Below are 12,092 nucleotides of genomic sequence, written 5' to 3' on the forward strand. Positions count from 1 at the left end.
CCGAGCCAAGGGCTAACCCACCACAACCCATTAAAAGGAATTGGAAATGTTTTCATTAGTGACACCCACTTAAGTACATCTAGTGCAGATGCATGGACATCCATAGATATCCAATTCACACTTGTGCTGCTCTCCCGCTGACATAAGGTGTAGAAGAGCCTCAGCTAGTGCCTCTCAGATCTTTTGTAGCACAGAATATGGATGAGAAAACTGTGCTGTTAGGAAGGGGGAAAGAAGCTTGAGGTATCCTTACATGTGTTTTCTCTCAAAGAACAACAGACAGCATAAAACACATTTTTTCTTCTTTTCATACCTATGCACATGGACCCTATGAAGTGATTAGCCAGAAGTTCAGTCCTATGGCCTTATCTGGAACCATATCCAATTAAAACTTTTGTGAAAAGCAGTAAAAGATGGGTTTCTCTTACAGATGTCATCCCAGTTACCCATTTAAGAGCCCTGGAGTTAACTGGTGGAAGAAATACTCTAAATAGGCCTTCAGAAAACAGTGATATTTGTCAGCTACCCTTGTACTTGTATTATAAGAAAAGTGCATGGTTTCAGTAGTTTTCTATAAAACAGAAGGTAGTAAATGCTATTCAAGTTCATTCCATATTTTTTGACCATGTTCCAACCTGCTGATACCGCATAAAGTAAAAGGAAAATCAGAAGGTTGTTTCTATTGTTTGCAAATCTTAAAAAAATGAGTCAGGTGATTAGGACAGACATAGGTCAGAAAAACCTTGCACAGAATAATTCATGTTTCTACATTCCGTATTTTCAGAGGCACCCAATTACTGCTTTGTCTCACACAGCAGCACCTCAGCAGATAATTATTTCTTTTAAGTCCCTGCTTTCAACAGGAGGTTGGACCAGATGATCTCCAGAGGACCCTTCCAGCACAGACTTTTTTGTTATTCTGTGATTCTTCTAGCTTCTGATATGCAAAGCTAAGACAAAACTGTTACTTCACAAAGGACTTTTTATCTCTATTTTCTTACATACCTTTATAACTTTGACCTCAAGTCCCTCACGAAGTGTAGGTCACCTGCCACAGCAGATGGTTTCCTAGTCAATAGCAGTAATGGTCAGATAGCTAAGAGCCTTTAATTGTTCCTATCTTCTGGAACTTGCCAACCACTTAGCTCTTTACCCCTATTTTGTCATATATAGGATACTTGTTCTACTTTTGAAGCTTTTGCACTTATTTATCTCATCTCTGATGCTCATAACAGTTGATTTCTACCACACTTATAAATTACCGTGTTTGTTGTCCTTAGTATGACATTAAGCTACTTTGACTCTTGTAAGACACTGAAAATTATAGGCACAAACCAGAAAACAATTAGAAGTCAGTTTATGGTTGAACAAACAGAGTTGAAAGCAAAGTATTTATCAGAAACTTCCCTCTTTCACTTTTCTCATAATTCCTGCAACTCATAGGGACCTAGAGGGTTGATTTTTACATATATAGCTAGAGGCAGCCAATAACCAAATAAGGAATATTTTCAATCCAGCATCACATTCTACCTGTTGCAAAACATTTATTCTCCTTTCTCCTCACATATATTTGATACCTCAGCCATAAAGAAAGAAATCGTTAAATAGTAGAAACAGGAGCTAAACCTCACATGCTGCACACTGTAGCACAGATGCACAGACACACACAATACATATATTGTAGGGCACATTAAGTCATCACAGCTGACTTTGCAAATACCACTTTTGTGCATATACTGGTAATAAGTGATAGATAAGCAGTGTTTCAAAACCAAAAGCAACCATTAGGCATATCCTAACTCAAAACTCTGCTTGGATTTTGACCCTTAGTTCCTAAAGCCACCCTGCCTCACATCAAAAAGAACATATTAAACTACTTTGCATCACTGAGATTCCAAGTATACAATAGGTCATCTTATATCTCTGAGAAGTTTTATACTAAATTTTTCAGTTGAAAACAAAGATTTACAGTTTGTAGAGATGCTGAACAGAGCCAATAAAATCTGATAAGAACATGTGCTGTTCATTCCCAGCAGGGCTTAGCTGGCCCATTTGTGCAAATTAGTGAAGGAGAACAGAGAGGAACTTTTTCACATCAGCTGCTTCTCTTAGCTGCTCAACTCTGTGGGTGAATAAAATACATCTGCATCTTGGGGTAATAAAAGTGTTTAGAATTAACTATATTATATGACAAATATGCAGAATTTTATTTGTAAAAGAATGGAGAAAAACTTTCTTTGAACCCTGCTATTGAAGAGAGAGGCTCAAGGAAAAAATAAAAGCATATGTTGGGTGCTGAGCTTGTCTTTGAGTGTGGTTACCTTTTTGGCTAAGTACCTACTTGCCCTTAGAGACCATCATCAGTTCTGATAGCTGCAAGTTTGCCTCTCCCTCAAGAGGCATTTCAAAAGAAATGGTACAGCCTAATTCAGCAGCTGATTTCTTTTAGCAGCTATGAAAGAAAAGACAGAAGTTTAATTTAGATGCCTGGGAAGAAATGAAATACCAGTGAAGTTACACCAGGGTGCCTACAGTGTAGTTATACTGGAATCATATATGGCTTATGAAGTCTTGAAATAAGGAAGTGTGAATGCAGACAGTTCAGAATTGCTCTTGAATTAAAAGTGTCAGCTTTGTGTGGAAAGAGCAGGGGAGGGGAAAAGAGCGGATGATCTTTAGAAGGTGCTTCCCATGCCGGCTCAGCCACCGCCATGTGTTTCTCAAAGTTCCACATTTCAAGACATTTCCTAACAAATGTATTCTTGCACATATTTATACTGCATATGAATTCAAGAGTCCCCCAGCCTGGAGGATTGCAGAGCCCACTCCCATCATAAATTTATAACTGCTGATAAACTCTTTCTGGGTCTTATTTCCCTCTCATGCTAAGTGCAGATGGTGCACAGTTTGGCACAGGCTGTACCTGTGCAGTGGTGATTTTCCTAGTTACCCCAGAATACACGGAGATGAGGATAAGGTAACTTGGGCTGACGTGAAAAGGGGCACATAGAAGTAAGTTTGCAGGTCATATATAAAGTAATGTTTTTTTTCCCCCTGTTTTCCAACATATAACAGGAAAATATTCTCATCTTGTTAATATGATCTTGACAATGAATGAACTGTTCTTGTTTTTTATAATACTGTTCTCTTAAATCACTGTTACGTTACATGCTCTAACACGTCTGCTACAAAATTTCTTGTTCAGATCCTCGCCAGCTAACAAGCACTAGAGATGCCGCTGTGCATGCATGTATACCTATTCTGTCTCTGTATTGTCAGAAAAGGCGATCACCAGCAGCAGCTCCCTTTGGCCTTAACTGAAACAACACAACCCTCTAGAAGCCTGTATTTGATAGCATTATTCATACAAGGGATATATGGTAACCTTTAAACTGTATAGGATCTTTGTAAAATATAAATTGGCATTGTGGTCCTATCCTGCCCTCAGTGTGGGATACATCTAAAGTAACTCCACTGAAACCAATGTATGTATTGATCGATTGACATGACATTGAAACTGAGTGCAATTTAACTTATTTCTAAGTTAAAGAATCACTGAAGGTGTGAAGAAACTGCCACATGAACTACACAACATTTTTCATGTGAACAGGACAAAAGTGAGGCACAGGACCTTGAACTAAAATTACCTTAGTGGCTAGAAAAGAAATTATCTTTACCTGTTTCTTCTAATATGAAGTCACATCTTCATATTCTGGTTTATGAGGTAAAATTAAGAAAATTGTATGTAACTAATTTGACAATCTAAATAGTCAGCTACTGTAATCAAATGAAAGATACACATAAATACATTGCATACAGAAAAACTTGCTCAGAGATACAAAATTTTATGTTTGTTCTCTAAAGTAAAAGCAAAATATTTGGGATTATCGAAATGCAATTCAAGTACTTGGAATTCCCGTCGCTGCAAAACTGTAAAACTGTCCTGTGGCCACGAGAGGGCAGAAAGAACATTTCTTGCACAGCTTGATTTTGGGGGAGAATCATGTATTCCCTTACAGAAACTGGGCTGTAAATTGCCATAAGAGGCTGCTGGAGAAGTTAGGAAAATGCAGACTACACAGTTAGCTTTACAAAAGCTATCTCATGAACTTTCAACGTTAACAAAGTCTATTCATACTCAACTCTCCATTTTTAAATAACTATTCCTGGAACATAGTAGATTAAAAAAAAAAAAAAAAAAAAATCACTATGGCATTTAACCTAAAGCCTGAAAAGCACATTTCTTGAAGAGTGTGTTAAACTGTCTCACAATGCTTTCAAACTTTTGCCTTTTAGCACCAGTTTAAGGATAAGAATATGTATAATTTCTCACTTCAATAAACAGCTTGCTTTGGCTCTTTTTGGATCCAAATGCATGTGTTATTCTCACAACATCACGGCTATCAAAATCAGCGAGAAGTCCAGAGAATGACATCTTAGTCCTCTTCACTGAAATGCTCACATCCCTCTATTTTCTCCACCACAATTAGGGAAAAATATGAATTAGAGAAACTCCTTTTCTCCCTGTTTACCTGAGCTGGCCTCACCTTTTCTCAGTCCACTGCCATGTAGGTAACAGAAACACTGCTTTAATCAGTTAGAAATTATCTTTCTGTTTTCTGTTTCCACTGGCTATGCCACATTACACCACCTGAAGCATACTAAGTTGCAGCATGGAGGGGATACTGGTTTAATAACTGCTTCTGCAAATCTTCATCTTTTCTGCAATGGAAAGACTGAAAGAGCTCTGAAGAGATCATACATCTACCAGGCCCAAACACAAATTATTATTTTATCTGTCTATCAGAGCCATCAAGCAACTAATCCCTGGGAGCCAAATATTTTGCTTAAGTAATGCAGATTATGCTTCCAGTTCAAGAGATGTCTTGTTGCAAGACTCCTTCCTCTCTTTGCCCCAGCAAAAGCAATTGTTTTCTTTATCTCATGTTCCACATAACTGTCACATCATGTGGACACCTCCAACAGCTCTTGATTGTGGCATTGTAGGAGTGAGCAGTCAACAGAACACTGAGGTAAGAGATGAAAACTGGTCAAGCTCTCAAGAAAAGCCATAGAGAGGTAGAATTAGAAAGACTACATGGGGAACTCACTGGAGAACATTCTTAATATGCTTGAGTAGGTAGCTTAGTAAAGCTTACAGGCTTGTAACTGTAATTTTTAGGATTCGGTTGAGGTCACCTTTTCTTAGGTTTCCTGAATAGCCTTGGAAGAATTCTTAAATTATCATACTTCTTAATGACACCTCATTTCTGCCTTTGCCTTCTGACTTCCACAGCACTTAGAAGTAGAACTGGTTGTGACAAGCTTATTCTCTATATTCTTCATGACACAAGATGGGACCAAAACCACAAGAGTGTTTTACTTAGCAGACTTTGAAAACACACATGCACAAGCCTATGGGCCCTGATGGCATGAGTGCTGAGGGAGCTGGCTGATAACATCCTGAGGCCACACTAATCCTGAACAATCGCGGCAACTGGGAGAGGTGTCTGAGGACTGGAAGAAAGCAAATACCATTTGTATCTTCAAAAAGCGCAGAAAGGAGGCTACAGGCTGGTCAGCCTCACCTGGGTCCCTGGGAAGGTGATGGAACAATTCAGCCTGGAAACCACTTCCAGGCACATGAAGGACAAGAAGGTGATTGGGAGTAGTCAGCATGGATTCACCAAGGGGAAGTCATGCTTGACCAGCCTAAGGCCATTCTACGATGAAATGACTTAGTAGACAAGGGGAGAGCAATGGATACTGTCTACCTTGACTTCAGTAAGGCTTTTGACAGTTCCCTGTAAAATCCTCACTGAGAAGCTGACGAATTATTGTCTGGACTAGGAGACTGAAACCTGTCTGAACGGCTGGGCCCAGAGGCCAATGATCAGTGGTACAAACTCTAGTTGGAGGCCAGTAACAAGCAATGTACCCTAGGAGTCAACACTGGGGCCAGTCCTGTTCAATATTTTCATTAATGATCTGGATGATGGGGCAGAGTTCATCCTCAGCAAGTTTGCTGATGACAGAAAATTGGGAAGAGTGGCCAGTAACCAGAGGGTCATGATGCCATCCAGAGGGACCTCAATAGGCCAGAGAAATGGATTGACGGGAACCTCATGCAGTTCAACAAAGGTAATTGCAAAGTCTTGCACATGGGGAGGAAAAACTCCAGACACCTGTACATGCTGGGGGCTGACTGGCTGGAAAGTAACTTTGCAGAAAAGGACCTGGAGGTCCTGTTGGAAAACAGGTTGGGCATGAGCCGACAACATGCCCTCACTGCAAAGAAGGCCAATGGTATCCTGGACTGCATGAGAAGAAGTATTGCCAGCAGGCTCAGGCAAGTGATCCTTCCCCTCTACTCAGCACTGGTGAGGCCACATCTGGAGTACTGCGTCCAGTTCTGGGGTCCCCAGTACAAAGGAGAGACGGAGTGGCCAGTGAAAGGCCACTAAGATGATGAGGGGTCTGGAACATCTCTCAGATGACTGAAAGGCTGAGAGAGCTGGGACTGTTCAGCCTAGAGAAGAAAAGGCTCAGACAGGATCTCTGTGTACAAATATCTGAAGGGAGGGTGCACAGATGAAGCTGGCCTCTTTTCAGTGGTGCCCAGTGACAGGACCAGAGGCAATGGGAACCACCTGAAATACAAGAGGGTCTGCCTGAATGAAAGGAAGCACTGTTGACTGTGAGGGTGACTGAGCACTGACAAAGGCTGTCCAGAGGGGCTGTGAAGTCTCCAGAGAGGCTGTGAAGTCTCCCTCCTTGGAAACATGGTCCTAGGCAGCCTACTTTATATGGCCTTGCCTGAGCAGAGGTTGGACCAGACAACCTCTAGAAGTCCCTTCCAACCTCAACCATTCTGTGATTCCATGATTTTGTGATATCCATCTTTCCCTGACCCCTTTGTCACATCAAAATGGAACAGCCACTGCAGCCTGGTAAGGGAGGGATACAGAGATGTATCAGGGACCTTAGTCCTCCTAATTAGTTGATTCCCAAAGAAACTCACTGACTTGGAGATACAGGTGGTGAGATACATCCAACTTAGGTACTGATAGATTTACATGTAGTGTGAGCTCTTCTGTGTGAAAATTTAGAGGGCAGAAGTGATGTCCTAAGCCTTTTTCCCCGGTCAGCACACCCTCTGTAATAAAAACTAGGGCAGGTCATTCCCATAGTATCTTAAAACCACAACTCTAAATCTTCCACAGTATTTTTTGGAATGAAATAACAGAGTTTTTCAACAGCTGAGTAATTAATGAAAAGAAGGGGAGGATTCTGCTGAGCCTTTCCATACATTCACCTCTAGACTAAGATGAATTATGAAAAATAAACACTGAAAATATTTTTTTTCCAGAATATATAAAACTTGTGAACTCTGGGAATTACTGATACAGCTATATCACTTGTACATGGCACAAACATTAAAGAGTAGTTCACTTTATTGTGATGGTCAAGCCAACCATGTTAAAAACAAACCAGTGGTCCAAAATCATAATAAACGAATTACCGGCTCCACTGGATAATAATAACACGACAGTGCATTTAACAGGTATTCAGAAAAGCTATTTATGTAGTATCACTTGACAAAAGACTTGCTTCCAGCTTTTTTCACACTGCTTTTCCAAGAAAAGGAGGACGTCCGGCTGATTTTACCCTGTCTGGTGAAAGAAACAACAGAACAAAAACACACTTTCCAAACGTATCAATTTATTTTGACACCAATTCAACTCAAACAAAAACCACATTGAGAGAAAAGGTCAGCAGAGGAGAGTAAAAAAGATCAAAATCTTTCACCATGTCTGTCAAACACAGGAAGGCAGAAACACCCAGCAAGCCAACTAACCAGAATCCAAACTCCACCAGTGGCCAGGTCCAACTGTTTCGAAGGATAGTGTGAAAATCCCATATAAGACCTAAGAAAAGAATATTGATATCTCTGAGAATTAGAATAAGAAGTGACAATTCACAGAAGTCCGGCTGCTGTGCTGCCTGCTTCATCTGAAATTATCTAGGCTCAGCCAATCTGTCAAGAACTGAACCAACACCCGCAACACTTCACTCAATTCTTCACAATCAAATTTTCTGTAATGAACTGGTTTTTGGCTTGGCTTGTGGCTATATTTATTGCTTTATTCAAGAGAGGTAAAACAACACATCACCTCTTTGTGTCTTGGATCCCAGCTCCCAAGCATGTTCTAACATTCTTCCTCCTCACGGACTAGGTAACCATCTGTGACATCACCAGCTGCCTCATTCTGTGCATCGCCCCAGAAGATCCCCAAGACCCTCCCACTGTGACTTCTGGAACACAGGCCAAAGCATACTCACAGCACACTGCACTGATCGAGAAGATAGGCTTAGTTCATAGTTTTGCTCTACACACTTTCCTATTAACCTTTTCTTCTGACAGACAATACAGCTTGAGATCAGAGGGGCTACTCCCCAGATATTTTCTCCTGTTTTGAAATAATATCTCTTAGGGGTTCAGTAAACAAAATATTTGAAAGGTTGTTACATTTAGAAACTACTTTTTACTTAGGCATCATTCCTCAGAACATTAATGTATCGTTTTCCTGTACCTTCCTGCCTTCATCAAAAGGCTCATAATGAGATAATTCATTGTCTTAGCTGTGGATTTCTGAAAGCTCTGGGGCTGAAATGTGAACAATTGTGTTTTCTGCTTTGGAGAGACATCATCCTGGAAACTAGTGATTTCCTTTGTGGGTGATTTCTCCTGGATCAATAAGGTCTTGGGACTTTGGTCCTGACAGCACCTGGCTCCACCTGACTTCATCTTTCTCCTACTGTTGTCCTCCCCTATCTACTGCCAGCCCTCTAGCCTGAGCGGCCTCACTGAGCTGTAACCCCCTTGCCTTCTTCTGCCAGGGAACTGGGCCAGTTTGACAGGGAACAGAGCGGGACAGACAGTGGATGCCCTTCTGGATGCATTGGGCTGTGTCCAGAGAGCACTGTTCATAGGGATGCCTTGACCCTTGGTCTGGATCCTGCTGCTAAAGGTAGGCGTCAGCTTGAGGTTCCCAAGCCAGCCACCTGGAAATGCTGTGCAATGAACTATGTTTCTGGGGCTGAAGGCAGGTTTTAGGATTTGTGTGGTGGCTTCGGACTAGTGCAGCTGCAGGTACATGCACACATGTATATGTTCAGAACCCTTTTGATGAGGGTGTATGGACTGCTACATATCAGTGGGGTTGGTACTGGTATGACAGGTAAGACTGCAGATGGGTGTAATTCTGTATGTGCATTGTGGATTTGGAGCTGAATGCAGTCAGAATATGATCTGGTGCTATGGATGATGGTTGAAATGCCAGGAGACTGATGAAGTAGAATTGGTTGCATAGATCCATGCCTCAGTGGACAGTTCCTGTCATTGAGCTGCAAAGAGAAGCTGTGAACTGTGGCACCTCCATATACGTGTAACAGGCAGGGGCATAAAAAAGCATCTCATCACAGGCCCCAGCTGTAATTCTAGCAGCTAGAAATACATTTCCCAGAAAGGCTAATAAAGCTGGATAGAGAGGAAATTCCACTAGGTTCTGAATAGCGTGGACTCAGAACTGCATTACATTACAGAACCACAGCAGACCTGCTGGAAGGAAAGTATGGCTTCTGTTTCTTGCCCACTTAAACATGGTGAATCCACAACTCTGAACGTTTTTCTCTTTGCAAGCCAGTAGTACTTGACTCTGAGTCATCAGTATAAAATTCCCATGGTGCTCATGTAGATACCGTAGCAGTCCACCCAACACTCTAGAAGCTCCCAGTGTGACAGAGTTCACTTGAATTTTTTCACTTGAACATGTTACCTCAGCTTCTTCTCTTACAATACATATGGCCCAAACCCCTAGAGATTTTAGAAGAATAACATATTTCAAATATTTTAAAATTAGTTTCCTATTAGATCCAAGTGAGTTTTATGGTTGGAGTCAATGATCTTAAAGGTCTTTTCCAACCAAAATTATTCTATTTTAATAAGAAAAGAAAAATCTGCATTTCACTGACATTTACCTGAGAAGAACAGGTTGCTCAAAGCCTCATCCAGCCTGGCCTTGAACACCTCCAGGGATAGGGCATCTACAGCTTCTCTGGGCAACCTGTTCCAGTGTCTCACCACCCTCACAGTAAAATATTTCTTCCTAATACCTAGTCTAAATCTGCCCTCTTCCAGTCTAAAACCATTACCCCTCGTCCTGTCGCTACATATCCTTGTAAAAAGTCCCTCCCCATCTCTCCTGTAGGTCCCTTTCAGGTACTGGAAGACCACTATAAGGTCACCCCAGAGCCTTCTCTTCTCCAGGCTGAACAACCCTAACTCTCTCTGCTTGTCTTCATAGAGGAGGTGTTCCAGCCCTCTGATCATCTTCTTGGCCCTCCTCTGGACCTGCTCCAACAGCTCAACATCCTTTTGCATTGGGGGGTCCAGAGCTGGATGCAGTACTCCAGGCAGGGCCTCACGAGAGCAGCAGTTACACCTCTTAGTCATCACTGCATAACCTGAATTTACGTACAACTGTACCACAATATGTTGTTTTGCCTTAAGAAATAGTGCACAGTGAGTACTATATGACATGCCAGAGCACGGCTACTCGTGAACTTTTTCAAAGCAAATGGAGAGGACACCACTATTTCTAAATTCTCTTTGTCAGTCTGCAGCGGCAAGCCAGCCCTGAGTCCGAGTGAAAGAAGAGGGCTACCAAATGGTTAGTGTTTCTAGAGATTCAACCCTTGACATTACAGTCCAAAAGCAGCAGTGTTGGCCCAGTAATTGCTGCCAATGCTCCAACTACCCATAAGGACAACAAGCTTATCACTGGACTGCAGCACTAAGGAGAGCAGGCAATCTCCTCTTCCTGCCTTTCAAACCCGCCTGGGACTTCAGGCGAGGCTGAAGAAGGGCTCTGCCAGCAGCAATGATGGTCATTGCACCATCCTTCTGTCTCCTGAGCAGGCAAGTGACGCCAGAGATTTGAGTCTTGCTGGTGTGACTCCTGTTTCTTCTTCAGCTTTGGAGTTAGCCTGGCATTTGCGGCTGTGGGTGCAAGTTCTGGAGCATCCTCTAGAAGTGTTGAACCCTTTCTGAGGTGCATGGACACCCCTGCCCTGTCTGAAGTGCTTCTTCTCAGCGCAAGAGTAGGTGGCAAAGCCAATTCAACAAGCCTCTTGGGCAGGTTGTCAAGACTCCCTGGAGCAGGAGCATGGCAAGCAGTTGCTGTGAAGAAGATGGGCAAGTAGGAGCTTGTCCAGTTTCCAATTTTGCCTCCAGTGAAAAGAAGGTCCACAGAGTCAGGGCAAGTCAGCATGCTAGAAACTTGGGAGAGCTGCAGTTTATGGGATGATCTGGGCCTTCAACTCAAAAGAAGAAAAAAAGCATGCAAGGCAAAAAAATAAAACAAGAAAGGAAAAAACCCCAGTGAGACTGCTCTCATCAGTAATTATTCCAAATCCTTGTGAGATGCCAAAACAGCTGCCTGAACTAGGTCCTCCTCCCCCCTCAGAACCCAATGGAGCCCTAAGCCAGCCTGGAAACCAATCTAGAACCCCAAAGTGATCTAAAATGTTGTCTAGAACCCTGAAGCTATCTAGAACCCTATCTGGAACCACCAAGTGATCTAGACCCCTAAAGCTATCTAGAACATGGTCTAGAACCTAGAAGCTATCTAGACACCTGATCTAGAACCAACAAGCAAGCCAGAAGGTAGTCTAGAACCATCACTTGGCCCTGGAACTAAGAAGCAGTCCTGAACTTCTTGATGTGAGCTAAACCATTATTCCTCTCTGGAACCAGCAAGTGACCTGGAACCTGAATCAGAACTGACAAGCTGTGACAAGAGGTGATCTAGAACAATGCAGTTATCTAGAATGTAGTCTAGAACCATAAAACTATCTAGAGCCCTCAAGCTATATAGAACCTGTTCTAGAACCAACAAGCAAGCTAGAACATAGTTGAGAACCACAAAGCAATCTAGAACCTGAACTAGACCCACAAAGTGATCTAGAACCACCTCCCCCAGCTCCAGAATTCATACCTGCACCAACTGCACCAACATCACCCTAGCTTT

The sequence above is a fragment of the Pterocles gutturalis genome, unplaced genomic scaffold (assembly GCF_000699245.1).
Source record: "Pterocles gutturalis isolate BGI_N339 unplaced genomic scaffold, ASM69924v1 scaffold14893, whole genome shotgun sequence".
Lineage (NCBI taxonomy): Eukaryota > Metazoa > Chordata > Aves > Pterocliformes > Pteroclidae > Pterocles > Pterocles gutturalis.